At 32.1% G+C, this 15,150-nt stretch overlaps 2 long non-coding RNA genes across 2 annotated transcripts; one reads left to right on the plus strand and one right to left on the minus strand.

Annotated features, from left to right (window-relative positions):
* Window positions 1-8,213: 8,213 nt before the first annotated feature.
* LOC133805080 (uncharacterized) lies at window positions 8,214-8,845 on the plus strand. The gene is made up of 3 exons (XR_009878824.1): window positions 8,214-8,291; window positions 8,440-8,506; window positions 8,618-8,845. It is a non-coding gene; the product is annotated as an uncharacterized LOC133805080 (long non-coding RNA).
* A 3,328-nt stretch (window positions 8,846-12,173) lies between these two features.
* Window positions 12,174-12,576, minus strand: LOC133807069 (uncharacterized). Its single transcript, XR_009879146.1, has 3 exons — window positions 12,498-12,576; window positions 12,318-12,408; window positions 12,174-12,247 (listed from the first exon to the last, which is right to left on the minus strand). It is a non-coding gene; the product is annotated as an uncharacterized LOC133807069 (long non-coding RNA).
* Window positions 12,577-15,150: the final 2,574 nt, after the last annotated feature.

Here is a 15,150-nt window from a genome sequence, read left to right on the forward strand (position 1 = left end):
GAAGATAGGAAAGAGTGATGTATTTTAGGCTTGACCGACCTTAAGTCATGAATTTTGAAATAATGGGTTACACTTACAAAGATGCAATTAAGCTTTTGTTGTGGAAATTTTCATCTTGATCAAACCAACAATACTTTATTTTTAAAAGAGAAAATAAAGAGTTATTTTGAGTTTTAAACTATAAAGATAAGATTGTCTTATAAGCTATTTGAATTTAACTTGATCGACCCTAACGCAATACTTTATTTGTTGGGTAGTTTTATCATGGAATAGTAAATGTTTATTTATGTGTTTCAATTGTTGCATTCATGCATCATATTTACTCTTCGAATAATTGATATTTTTCCAAATAGTAATATTATTGTATTTTATTTATTTTTTCATTAATTTCGAACGGTGACAATCCTATAACTGCATTACTTTCACTTGAAAAACTTAATGGTGATAATTTTATAATATTGAAATCAAACCTTAATCTTATGTTAATCTGTGAGAACAATAAATTTGTCCTAACTGAGGAATGTCCTGAAGAGCCCGTTACCACTACCCTAAAGAATGTTCAGGACAAGTATGATGCCTGGATGTGAGCATGAATGATGTTCTGAGAACAAAGCATGAACCCATGGAAACTGCATTTGAGATAATGTATTCTTTGCAGGCCATGTTTGGGAAGCAATCTGATCAAAGTAGACTTGAGGTTACTAGAAACTACATGACTACTAAGATGAACAAAGGAGTTTCTGTACGTGAACATGTATTGACCATGATTAATGTGATGCATGAAGTAGACACTACAAGAAAAAATAGTATTCATAACACTTAAAAACTGCTAACCGGGACTATTGATAGCACTTCTGAAAATGCTAACATAGCCCCTGTTATTAAAAGTCCAGTCTTTTCTATAACAGTTTTTGAATGTTATGTTCGGTGTTATCTTAAACTATTCAATATCACATTTTTAGGTGCTATAATATTCAAATAATAACATTTAGATAGAGTTTTTGGTTATAAATTTGAAGTTTAATCTTGTACTTTTTTCATAACACTTTTCAACTGTTACATTTGATTATTTTGATAACATTTTTAGTTTGTTATATTATAAAAACCATAACGATTTTTTACGCTTATAATATGTTTTTAAATCATAACATATAGTAATAAAATTTAAAATTTTATTTTGATAAGTATACTTGTATGGTTTTTTTTTAATTAAAAGATTTTCATTATTGTATTTTGATAAAAAAAAATTCAAAATTAATCATAAAATGTAATTCTCAATAGATTGATAAACCATAAGTATTACATTAAACAATAACTAATTCAAACCATGAATGTGTCTACTTCATAAGATCTTAGTTCTAACTTAAGTTTGAAAGCATAACATAATAAAGTTTTATAATCTTGAACAATTTTTACTTCAAAAATGAAAAATAGAAACATTACAAGATACACAAAAGTAAACCATGCGTGAAACTTGCTCCATCCTTCAATTCATCATCCTTAATGCACATGTCTTTGTTGTGAGTCCATTTGTTTAGCTACAACAAAATTTAAATAAGTAATGCTTCAACTTAAAGTTATAGTAAACTAAAAGAGTACATAAAAAAAGTTAATTACCTAATTATAACTTTATCAGCTGGCCATGCAATTATACTACCTACAACATCTTCTATAGTAGACATAATTGTTGAAGGCCTCCACAGAAATGCATCATTCTTTCTCACAAGATCTATCCCCACTTTCATAGTACTAGGCCCAAGAGGAACATGGTGAACCTCATCCTTTGGGTCACTTGAGATAAAATAACCTTCTGCAATAATTTCTCCAGATCCAATCCAATCTAATATTTTGCATTTTGAGCCAAATGTGTGGTTCTTGACACTCTAACAATATATCAATATAACAAATTCAACAGCAGTAAATGATTTTATATTGAATATTATATGTTTTAGATTTTATCATTTTCATATAATTAGTATCATAATTACCTGAGTGGAATGAACATGAGAATTTGATTGAACATTGACATTTGATTGCTCCTCACTCTGAGTAGATGTATTCTATTTACAAGTAAGATAGAAAGACATGAATTCAACATCAAAATTAAAAAAAATACAAAATTAAAGACTAACCAAAAAATTAAACATGAATCTTAGTTATTATTGCAATTCAGCCACATGAAAATATAGTTTCAGCATCAAAATACTTACTTGATTTTTCATTAAAGAAACAATGAGTTGCTCCATGTGTTGCATTTTGTCTTTCAAATCTTTGCATTGACCTTCTATCTTCATCAAATGGTCATCTCTTTCTGACACAATTTGCAACTTTGACCGAGTAACTCCTCTTCCGAAAGCTCTCATGTATGAATTTTTTTCAGGACCAAGGACTTTTGTGAGGATGTCTTCATTAACACTTGTAGTCGAAGACATAGCAGGATCTTTCTTATATTCTTCAACCAAATCCTTCAAAAATAAATAGTATCAATAAATGTATTCAAACAAATGAGTAAGTTAAAACTAAAGTCACATGATTTTGAAAGGGCAAGGTGTATACAAAAGCTTCAGCCACTTCTGAATTTACTGGTACGCCATTTTTCTTCTTATGTGCTTTGGTCCAAACATCAACTCTAGAAGGTGGTGTTTTGGTTTCACTATGGTTCATCTATCAAAATAAGAAAATAAATTAAAAAAATATCTAAACCAAATTCTATAATAAAACAACTGTAAATATGTTTGGCTTTACCAATTCATCAATCAATCTTGCATAACCTTTGCGACTACAAGTGTGGGGTAGTTGCTTTGTCCGTATTTTTTTGAATTTCTCGCTTGTAGCCTAAGAATATAAAGTTAATAGAGACATTAAACTATAAATTTTAATCATAAATATATTTGGTTATAAGATGTTAAGAATAAAATACCTTAAACTCAGCACTATTTTTTTCCTTAACAAAACTTTTCCACTCATTCATAGATTTAATATTATCAGGCTTTAGTTTCAATCTTGCTTCTTCATTTGGTGCCTTTGTTATTTTAGTAACTAGCCTTGATTTTGAAGCTCTCCAAAGATCTGCCATACTTTTGAATATATAGTTCTTTTGCCAATCTTTGTCAACCTTATATCTTGCCTAGTAAAATTAATAATAGGTTAGTATTAATGTAAATGAATTTCAACAAATTTCATGTTCAATGCATAAATTCTGAGTATATATACCTGGATAGATTTCCATAAGACCTCTTTCATTCCTAGAGGAATCTTCCTCCAATCTTTTATTCTTACTGGTACAATTTCTCTAACAAGTGCACCCAAAAATGAAGACAAAGATATTGATGTTGCACATATTGGTTGTCCCTTTGAGTTAAACTTAACTTCCAAATGACCATCATTGTCTATTGCAATAGACTTCATTTTACTAGGGCCTCTAGTTCTCTTTTGGGTAATAGGTGCAACAACTTCTTCAGGTAGTTCTTGTTCGTCAGGCAAGTTTTCAACAATTGTGTCTGGCAAGTTTTCAACAATTGTTTCATTTGGGTTTTCTGGGATTTGTAGGCGTTGTGATTTTCTTGTGGTTGTTGGTGAGATGGCATGGCCATTTGAAGGACTAATTTCTACTTCAACCACTCTTTTAATAGATCCCCTAGTGGCTGTCATTGAAGCTAAGAATGGAGAAATTAGGTCATTAGAAGGTGGTCTCACTATTTTTTCAAGAGAGTCTATTGGTTGTTCAACCTCAAATAGATTTTTAAGAGATCTCCTTGTCACAGGGGAGATGGGTATTTCTTCTTCATCAGAAGAGTCATTTCTTACAATCATTCTACGTGTCTTTTTCTTTGGAGACACATCCTTAGTATATCTCTCTTCAACAACCTTATCCATTTCCAAATTTAGTCTAAAGCTCTTCCTCTTTTCATTGAGGAGTTTAACTAATTTTCCTGTAGGTGTGTGTTTTGGCCTCTTTCCTTTTGTAGATGGAGGTGACATATCTTGTACTTGGCAAACCCTTTGACTAGTTTCTGATCAACCGTTTCTATAATTAGTACGAATTTTGATGAGTTACAAATATCATATATAACAACATATTATCAATTATCACAAAAAAAAAACATATAATAAAAGTCAGAAAGAAAGAAATAAACAGTCATTCTTGGCATCAAAGACATATGATTTCAAGAGTTCTTCGCTAAAAATACACAAATAAGAAACAACCAATTAATGAGCTAAAGTATAAACTGAAATTTCCATTGATTACAACTTTAAATGTCAAGTGCAACATCTTCTACAATTTACAAAAAAAACACAACAATAATCAAACTAATATACCCTCACAATCATCTCTAACATATTGTTCATCTTCCACTACATTATATAACCTAGATTCAGTAACTTCAGACATTACAGGCATGAATTATTGCTCATCATAATTTTCCATGTCATAAAAACCTCTAGGGGGTGCCCTAATCACCACATACCAATTGGAAGAATCATGTTCTCTTGAGTAGAAGACTTGTTTAGCTTGTGAGGCTAAAATAAAAGGGTCTCTACCAACAAACCATTGACTTTGGTGTAGACTAACTAAAGTAAGACTATCCTCCACCCTAACACCGTTAGGGACATTTGCCCAATCACATTTGAAAATTGGAATCTGAACTATATAGTAATCTAACAAGATTATCTCCCTTATAACCCCATAGTATGAAACTAAATTAGGAACTTGAGATACATCTTTGGCACTAGATCTACACATAGTTGTAGCTTCAATTGAGACACCACTATTCTGTGTGGACTTCTCAATGTCATGTACATGGAATCTTTGACCATTGATAATATATCCAGTGTATGAAGCAACATGTTTTCTGGGTCCATATGCTAGTCATTTCAACAAATCAGTTTCATCACAAGTTGAGGAATGCATAGGAACCTATACAATAATAGTATGACATTGTTAATTTTCTTAATGATATTTAAAACAACTCATGTGAGCCAGTTAGTTTGCATTAATTTACCTTTTCCTTCATCCATGTTGAAAAAGTTTGTATATGTTTCTTCCAAAGTAATCCACTATTTCTCTCATATATTTTGTTTGTTTTTTTCAACTCCTCTAAGTGAAACCTAATTTATAGGACCAATGAGTTAGTATTACTACAATTTTAATATAAAAAATAATAATTTCTAATATCAGACACTTACTCTAGAAAAGGCTCCACAACAGATGTATTTAACAGAATGTATCGATGTGCAATTTCTAACAACTCATCTGTCAATATAATTTCTTTCCTCCTAGAAATTGGACGACCTTCAAGTATCACATCATTTGACCACTCTTCATTTCGACCTTCTTTTGTGTTTAGTTCAATTGAATGGTCAGTGAATTCATTACAAAAGCTCACACACTCATCTGCAAGATAACACTCTGCAATACAACCTTCAGGCCTTGCTCGATTTCTGACATAATCTTTCAATATCTTCATGCGTCTATTAATCATACAATTGCTCATCATTAATAGAATGTTCACATAAACTAATAAGAATAAACAAAACAATTAAGTCTTAGTGATTCACCTCTCAAATGGATACATCCATCGAAATTGGACTGGTCGACATAGTCGTGCTTCTCGTCTGATATGAACCACTAAGTGAATCATGACATCAAAAAATGATGGTGGAAAGAATCTCTCTAGTAAGCATAAAGTTTCAATAACATCATTTTCTAATGCCATTATGCTTTCTCTATCAAGAACACGTTGACATATTCGATTAAAGAACGTGCATAATCTTATTATAGCATCTCTTGGACCCAATGACATCAATCCTTTTATAGCCATCGGTAGTAATTGTTGCATCAAAATGTGGCAATCGTGTGACTTAAGGCCCATGAGCTTGCATTGTTCCATTGAAACACAATTTCGAATATTTGAGCTATATCCATCAAGTACTTTCAATGAGAACAACCTTTTACAAAATAATTCTTTCTCAAGCTTTGATAGTGTGTGTAAAGCTACAGGAAGATAGGTTCTAGTCCCCTTCTCTTGTGGGTGTAATGCACTCCTAATACCCATATGTTGCAAATCCAAGCAAGCTTTTAGTCCATCTTTACTTTTTCCAGCAACATCTAGCAATGTATTACAGATGCTTTCACAAACATTTTTCTCTATGTGCATCACATCCAAATTGTGACGAACATACAATTCCTAAAAAAATTGCAAAAGAAATAACTAATGAAATTCCTCCAAAAACAATAATTTACACAAATTTTTTTTAGAGTAGTAAGAATGTGCTAACCTTCAAATAAGGTAACTGAAAAAATATGGATCGCTCTTTCCACATTTCTTTTGAATCATTTTGTTTCCTTTTCTTTGAAGTGGATTTTCCCCAAACATTCACAAAATCTTTAAGGTGTTCAACAATTGTAGTCCCATTCATGATTCTTGGCGGATTTCCATGCTCAACTTCTCCATCAAACCAACTTCTTTTACTCCGAAATGAATGGTCTTCTTTAAGAAATTTCCGATGACCTCGATATGAAAACTTCCCACTATGTTTTAGCCACTCTTAATGAGTACCATAACCACATAGGGGACAACTGAAACATCCCTTATTTTTACAACCAGCAAGGTTCCCGTATGCTGGAAAATCTTGGATTGTCCACATCAAAATAGCCCGTAACTTGAAATTTGTATTGTCCAATGCATCATGAGCATCAACACCCTCATTCCATAATAATTTCAAGTCCTCTACGAGGGGTTCTAAGTATATATCAATATCATTCCCAGGTTTTTTAGGTCCTGGAATTAACATTGATAATAAAATATTCTCCTGTTTCATGCACAACCATGGGGGTAAGTTGTACATGACCAACAATACAGGCCAAACACTATACTTAGAACTTAAATTACTAAATGGGTTAAATCCATCTGTGGAAAGGCCAAGTCTAATATTTCTCTCTTCATTTGAAAATGATGGCCATTTATCATTGACTAGCTCCCATGCTGCTGAATCCACTGGGTGACACATTTTTCCATCGCAACTTTTATTGTTGTGATGCCATCTTAATTCCTTTGAAATTATTTTAGACATGGACATCCATTTCAACCTAGGTATTATAGGAAAGTACCTCAAAACTTTTGCTGGGACACCATGTCGAACCTTTTTAGTTAGCTTATCTGACATCCAACGTGAAGTTCCACATGTTGGACATTCTTGCAAGTTTTCTTTATCTTTTCTAAACAAACAGCAATCATTAACACACGCATGAATCTTTTCATATCCTAAATCAAATAATCAAAGAAATTTTCGAACCTCGTACATAGACTTGGGGATCATATTATCTAAAGGAAACATATCATTCAAAAGTCTTAACAATTCATCAAAACTTTTGTCAAACCATCCATTGGTAGTTTTAAGCTTATACAATGCAACAATTGACGATAACTTAGTATATTTAGTGCATTGTGGATATAATGGAGTGTCTGCATCTTCTATTTTTTCCATAAAAGTGTCATCATGACCTTCTAGATGACTTTCAAAATCACAACCATCAATATTTGTAGCCCTAAACAAGTTGTAAGAATCAAAGGTTTCCATTGTCTCTACATCATCATCTCTTGATAATTCTTCCCCATGATGAAACCAGATTTTGTATGTTGGATCAATCCCATAAATGACTAAGTGTTCATACAAAATTTTAATACATTGGTGACTTAAGTTTCGACAAACTTTGCATGGACACAATAACTTTTCTGGATAACCAGCCAGCTTTTCTGACATTTCTACAAAATTCTTAGCGCCTTCTCTATACTCATCCGAGGCTCTACAATTCAAAGAAAAGTTCATATTTATAATATATTAGTAACAAATATAGTAAGTTACTAATTTTACTAAGCTAGCACTAATTGAATCCCTAATTCTTATTACCTATTGAAGCGTAGGCAATTTTTATCCAACATGAACACCAACTTAGTTGTCCTATTCTAACCAACAAAAAGCAAAATTTTGATAAGTCTATGTAATGGTAAATACAAAATTGTATCAACCAAAATATACTATATGATTTGATTTTTAAAATTACTTGATTTTGAGTTCAGAAATGAATTTAAGCTGTTTATTTAGTCTTATTGCTAAACTTGAGATAATTCTGGCATTTTCAATCCTCATCTCAAAGAAATATTATATATATTTATATTTATATATATATTTGATATAAATATATATTTATATTTGGAAGTATAAAATCTCTCAGCAGAGCTAATTTCCCAGATGGGTTCATTTTTGGAACTGCTTCTTCAGCTTACCAGGTATACTTATGTTATTTTTTCTCTGTATTTTCATTTAGGAAACATATTGCAATTGGAGTATGAGATATACATATATATATATATATGTATATATATATATAAAGAGTATTGTCAGTTCAAGAATTTGATATCTATTTCAATATGGTAGTTTGAGGGAGCTTCTGATGAGGGAAATAAAGGAGTTAGTATATGGGATACATTTACAAAACAACCAGGTGAGAACTTCAAAAAAATTGTTCGATAACTTTTAAGTAATGCATAATTTCTTTTCTAAGCATTAGATGAAGATATAGTGGTTGATGTTTGTTACTTGTATGGTATTACAGGGAGAATTTTAGACTTCAGTAATGCAAACACAGCTGTTGATCAATATCATAGATTTGAGGTATGATATTTTTTTTTAAAAGAATTATAAGAGTTTTAATGTCACAAGCATAAGCTGATTATTCCATTTTCTTTCCTTATTTTTTTTTAGTTTTCTTTTTGGGTAGCATTTTCCTTTTTCAATTTAAAATTTATAAAAAAGTCAATTGTTGCGTGGGAAAGGAGTTTCAGCAATAAAATTACATGAAATTTGATTAATTCTTTGTCTGTTCAAGAGTGACTGATGGGAGCTAATTTGTAATTTCTACATGGGCCAAAATATTTCAAGGGCCAAGAGAATTTCACGAATAAGAAAATTTAATTTCATAACACTATTGGACCTAGTAGTTACTGTTTTATGGATAATAAAGCTTCAAATCCTCATACTTTAGAAGATTTATTTGCACTGTTTGATGTTTTTGGCTTGTCACCTACTCATGAACTCGTGAATATTGGTTATTACATTACATCTTAGGAAGCATATTACATTAAATCTTTTATGTTTTTAGGATTAAGATTTTTATCTTTGTATTATTAGGATAGTTTCAGAGTTAAGGTTGTGTGAAGACCTAACAATAACATTGTAAGACTTGTTTCAAGAATAATCAGACTTATTCGGATTCTCTCTCTAACTTGTCTCTTTCTCTCACTTGACAAGTTAGAGAAATAATCAGCACATTACATTTTTTTTCCTCCAAAAAATGCTTAGAATTTTTAAATTAATTCATTGAATCTTTGAAGCGTTGCATGTATTAGGAAATGTTAGTTCTTACGTTTGAAGCTGTGATGTTGTCACTTGACAAGCCTGAATGTTTACCAGTGACAAATTTTACAATATTCAATTTCTAATATAAATGTACATTATGTTTTATTGTTTCTATTAGGGTTACTGCATGCAGCCCAACACCTAGACCTGGAGACACATCCCAAGTGTTTTTTTTTTCTTTTGAATAAACCAAGTGTTTTATTGTTAATGTTTCATTTGAAAAATGCATTTAGAAACCAGTTTTAAATTGTGATGACTACTGTTGTTGAAGTTACAGACCACCTTAAAGCTATCTCTTTAAAATGACACCTTAAAAAAATAAAGATTTAGGTTATATAGTAGAAGATAAAACTTCGAACTGAGTTATCGTATCATATTGGCAGTTTCACTCTATAATTGGCATCCCCCATCAATTATATATCATGCTTAACTGTAAGATTGAAGTGTCTAAAAGCACAAATTGTAAAATGGTCGAGCCATGAGATGATATGATTAAGTGCTTATGTGCTAATTTGTTTTTTACCTTTTTTTTATGGGTTGAATTTTTTGGCGGTTCAATGATCAAAGAATTAATAAACAAAAAATTGTAAAGAATTTTTTGGCGTTTTTTACCTTATGTGTTTATGTGCTAATAGTACTTTTGTTAATGAGATGTTACTCTTTCTTTTGTATTTGGTTTTTGATGTATATATTCAAACTAAAAAATTTTATGTACTGGCCTTGCACTAAAAAATGTTTTACATTTTAATACCCAAGTTTTTGAATTGCAAGAAGCTATTTCTATAATTTTTCTAATATATTTCCCCACATGGGTTTCGATTTTACTTTCAAATTTCTATGGTTTTTGAAGTTTATTAGATATACATCAAATAACTAACAGAAAATCAGAAAACATTCTAGCCATATTTATTAACCAACCATCAATCATTATCAATTCAAAATATTCAATCAACACACAAGTTTTCTTCCTTTTCTCGCCGCAGCACACAAATTTCTCAGAACCTACTTCACTAATACACACAAGTTCTCAACCTTTTGTTTTCACCGCAGCACACAATAATAATAATCTTAGAACCTACTTCACTATGGATGAATATCTAAGATATTCAAACTCCTCTAACATTTGCAAAGTATTTTAACAAAAATAAAAGAAAACATACCTCTTGCAAACTGCTGCAAATAAAGTTCCCTCCAATTTGAAATCCAATGAAGCCACTAAAATGAAAGCAAAATTACATACCAATTAATAAACTATCAACATCATTCGACCTTTAATTAGGAGTCATCATTAAAAAAAATTACATAATGAATACCTTGAAAGTGAAAAAATAGCCAAATGAACCAAACCTAGCTGAGATGAAAATATGAGATCCCTTTATAAATGCCTCAGTTCCCTAAAGTTGCTTGTCTTCTTTTCTGAATTTCTGAAAGAGTTAAAGAAATTTAGAAACTTGTGTAGAGAACCCAATAAATCAAAAAGTCATGTCACAATTATCTCATATTGAAAGAACAACATGCTTATAAGATCAAAATAAAAATTACATGAACAAAGACATAGATATTATTTACATACTCAAATGATCATTGATTAAAAAATATAATAACCTCCTTTAGTTCAGCTCTTATTCTGTTTTTTTTTTTTTTAACAAAGAAAACTAAACCATCTTATAGATTTCAATGTTATAATTATTTTACATATTTTGGTTTCTGTAGATGAAATTCGTAAACCCAATAGAGTTACAGATTTCACATATACTCAACACCTATCACTGAATGCAACAAGCATCTTTTTTCTTTGTTTCCTGTACTGGAACCTTTGACTCTCTGCTGGGCTCAGAAACCATTGTCTCTGTACTAATACCACTGGTTATAGAAACCTTTGACTTTGTACTACTATTACTACTATTACTAGCTTCAGAAACCTTTGACTCTGTACTACTACTACTACAAGCTTCAGAAACCTTTGATGTAACCTTGTCAACGGATCTTAGTAAGCACAATAAAATTTGAACAGCAACAAAAATAATGAAGAGTATAAGCATATTTAGGACATGCACTAAATATATGGCTATTTGCAGCAGAAAACCCCAACCTAACTACAATAATAATAATAATAATAATTCTTTGAAGATGCTAACAGTAACAAAGAGTGGATATCATATAAGAATAGACATTACGTTGTATGGTTGCATAAAGTGAATGAGTTTAAATGAATTCATTTCTCTATTTTTCTCAGAGATTGGAGTTATTTTGTATCTCTCAGTACATAATGTCCTTTATTTATTTATTTTTTGAGTTTTTGCTTTACAGTGGCTCTTTTCATCTACTTTTATTTTTATATATATACATATATTTATCATTCCTACAATGCGAAAAAACATAACGCTATACACTATTTCCTGAAATTTTCAATCACTTTAACCAACACATTGACTTCAAAAATTTCTCTAGGTATCACTACCAAACAATATTTTAGACTATGAGTGGCGTCATAATGTTCGAACTAGAGATAGAAAATAAATAAAATATTTATAAAAATATATGTATCACACCATTCAAACATCAATGCATAAAGACTAACAATTAAGAGATATGATAACCATAATGAAATCAATGCACCATGGAACACTTTACGTGAAAGATTCTTAAAATTGCTATTGAGTTGATAACTTCGACATAGTGAATAAACATCCAAAGGAATGAAGCTATGTATAAATATATACAAACACACATATAAATCTACCTCGTTAGTTGTTAATATATTAGCACCCTTGATGTCCCGATGAATTACACCTTGTTCGTGTAGATATACCAAGCCTTCCAAAACCTATATCATAATGATATAATTTAAAAAAGGAGGGGGAAATATAAATCAAACCGCAAGGACTTTGACAAACCTGTGAAATGTAAACCGCAACCAGTGATTCTGGAAAGGGTCCAAATTTATTTGGCTTGATAATGTTTGCTAGTGAGCCATTTTCCACATATCTACAAATTTTAATCGGAGTAAATAATAGGACTTTCCAAAATAAAAGTCACACAATTAAATATCATACACAAGTTTTACATCCACTTACTCAAGAATTATGTGGAGGTGACTCTTAGTCTTTAAGGATCCAAGATATTTCACAATATTTTTGTGGTTCAAATTCTGCAAAAGAGAATAAGGTTTATCAGTCTCTGACCATTCACCTTCTTCCAAGGATGCTAGTTGTAGGATTCAACTCAAGTGAAAGAACATAACAATGAAGTGATAGCAGGGATGAGAGAAACGAACCTACGATAGTGGGCGTGAGGCAGAGAACTCGTGAGGCAGAGAAGCTCCACTCTGGAGCGTGACTTCGTGAGGCGGAGAAAGAGCTCCACTCTAGAGTGAGTCTTCGTGAGGTAGAGATGAGTTGAGAAGATGAGACGAGACGAGACGAGACGGAGAAAGAGCTCCACTCTGGAGAGACGAGACGAGAGAGAGACTTCGTGAGGCGGTGAGGGCGGAGAGACTTCGTGAGGGCGGAGAGGGCAGAGTGAGTCTTCGTGAGTGAGAGATGGAGGCTGAGAGAAAGGGTAACTTAGATTTAGGGAATTTGGCAGAAATTCATTTTGGCGCCTGAGTTTTATTCATATGGCGCCAAAATATGTCTTCCGTGTGTTTTTAGTCCCCCACTTAATAATAGCACTTCTAAATATATGCTATTCTTTAATGTAATATATACTAAATATTGTTGTAGTGAGAAAAACATGGGGCCACCATTGATGAGCGTATACAAGTAAGCATCATACTTGAATCGTTCACTCCTGCCTTTTCTATGTTCACCACCAACTATATTATGAATAAGTTGGAATTCAATATGACCCAGCCGTTGAATGAACTACAGACATTTGAGTCTTTTAAAAAATCCATTACAAAAGAGGTTGAGGAAAATTTGGTAGATGAGAAACCTTCAAACTTCGAGGATAAATCCAAGAAAAGGAAGAAGAACAACGTTAAGGACAAATGAAAGGGCAAGAAGTCCAAGAAAAGAAAGAAGGCACCAAAAGCCAATGAGAATAAAAATGAGAGTAACTCCAAGAAGAAAGAACCAAAAGGAAAATGTTTCCATTGTGGAGTTAATGGTCACTGGAAGAGAAACTGTAGAAAGTATCTCTCGTAGCTGAAAAAAAAGGTAAATATGATTTACTTGTACTTGAAGCTTTTGTAATGGAAGACAATATGTCATCCTAGGTTTTAGATTCAGGAGCCACTAACCATGTCAATTCTTCTAGGCAGATACTTGAGTCATCAAGTGACCTAGCTGATGGCGAGGTGACCATGCAAGTGGAACAATCCGTTTACATTTTGGGAATAATTATCTTGTTTTGAACAATGCTTATTTTATTCCGGGATTCTCTAGAAATTTAGTTTCTTTATCTATGTTGCGTGAACAATCTTTTGATATTTCTTTTAATAATAATGCGATAATTCTTTCAAAAAATGGTTTCAAAAAATGGTTTCAGAACATACGAACGGACAATATATGCTCAAACCTAATGAATGAACGCTTAATAACTCATAATTATTTAAAGTAGCAAAACTGCAAGGAAACAAAAGACAAAAAGTTTCAAGTGAGGATGACACATATCTTTCGCATCTTAGACTTGGTCATGTAGGTCTAGACAGGACAAACCAGTTAACAAAAGATGGACCTTTGAAAGAATAAGAGTTGGAACTCTTCCAGTTTGTGAATCTTGTCTAGAAGGCAAAATGACCAAACGCCATTTCTCAGTGAAAGGCAACAGAGCTAAAGAACCTTTGGAGCTTGTACATAGCGATGTCTATTCCAATCAATGTATAAGCAAGAGGTGGGTATGAGTATTTCATCATTTTTATTGACGACTACTCAAGATATGGTAATACTTACTTATTGCTTTGGAAATCTGAAACCTTTGGTAAGTTTCAAGAATTCAAAGCTGAGGCTGAGAATAAATTAGGCAAAACTCTTAAGACACTTCGATCTGATTGAGGTGGGGAATATTTGGATTTAGAATTCGAAGATTTCTTGTTGGAGCATGGTATTATATCCTAACTCACAACACCAGGAACGCCACAACAAAATGGTGTTTCTGAAAGAAGAAACAGGATTTTTTTAGACATGGTAAGGTCTATGTTAAGATAATCTTCACTTCTTCTCTCATTCTGGTGATATGCACTTCAAACGGAAACTTAAATTTTGAATGTAGTCCCATCTAAGACCATAAGCAAAACGCCACTGGAACTATGGAATGGAAACAAACCTAGTTTGCACCATTTCTGTATTTGGGGCTGTCCTGCTCATGTTCTTAGACCTAAATTAGGGAAACTTGATTCAAGGTCTGAAGTGTGCATTTTTGTGGGCTACGCTCCATAAAATAGAGGGGGTTACTTCTATAGTCCAAAGGACCAAAAGGTATTTGTTTCGACAAATGCAATCTTTCTTGAACACGACTATATGAATAATGATAAACCTCAGAGCAAAGTAGTTTTGGAACTCACAACTGATAAGATTCCATCACTTTCATCATCATCATTAAATGATAAATGAAAAACCAAGGAAACAACTATTCTGGAAAAGGAAACCCCAGTGCTACGTCATAGTGGGAGGATTGTGAGACAACCTGTTCGCTACGAACATGAGGCATATGTCCTAGTTTTAGATACAAACAATGATGATCCATTAACCTTCAAAGAGGCAAAAGATGATCATGGAAAGGAGAAAT

This window comes from Humulus lupulus, chromosome X (assembly GCF_963169125.1).
Source record: "Humulus lupulus chromosome X, drHumLupu1.1, whole genome shotgun sequence".
In the NCBI taxonomy this organism is placed as follows: Eukaryota; Viridiplantae; Streptophyta; class Magnoliopsida; order Rosales; family Cannabaceae; genus Humulus; species Humulus lupulus.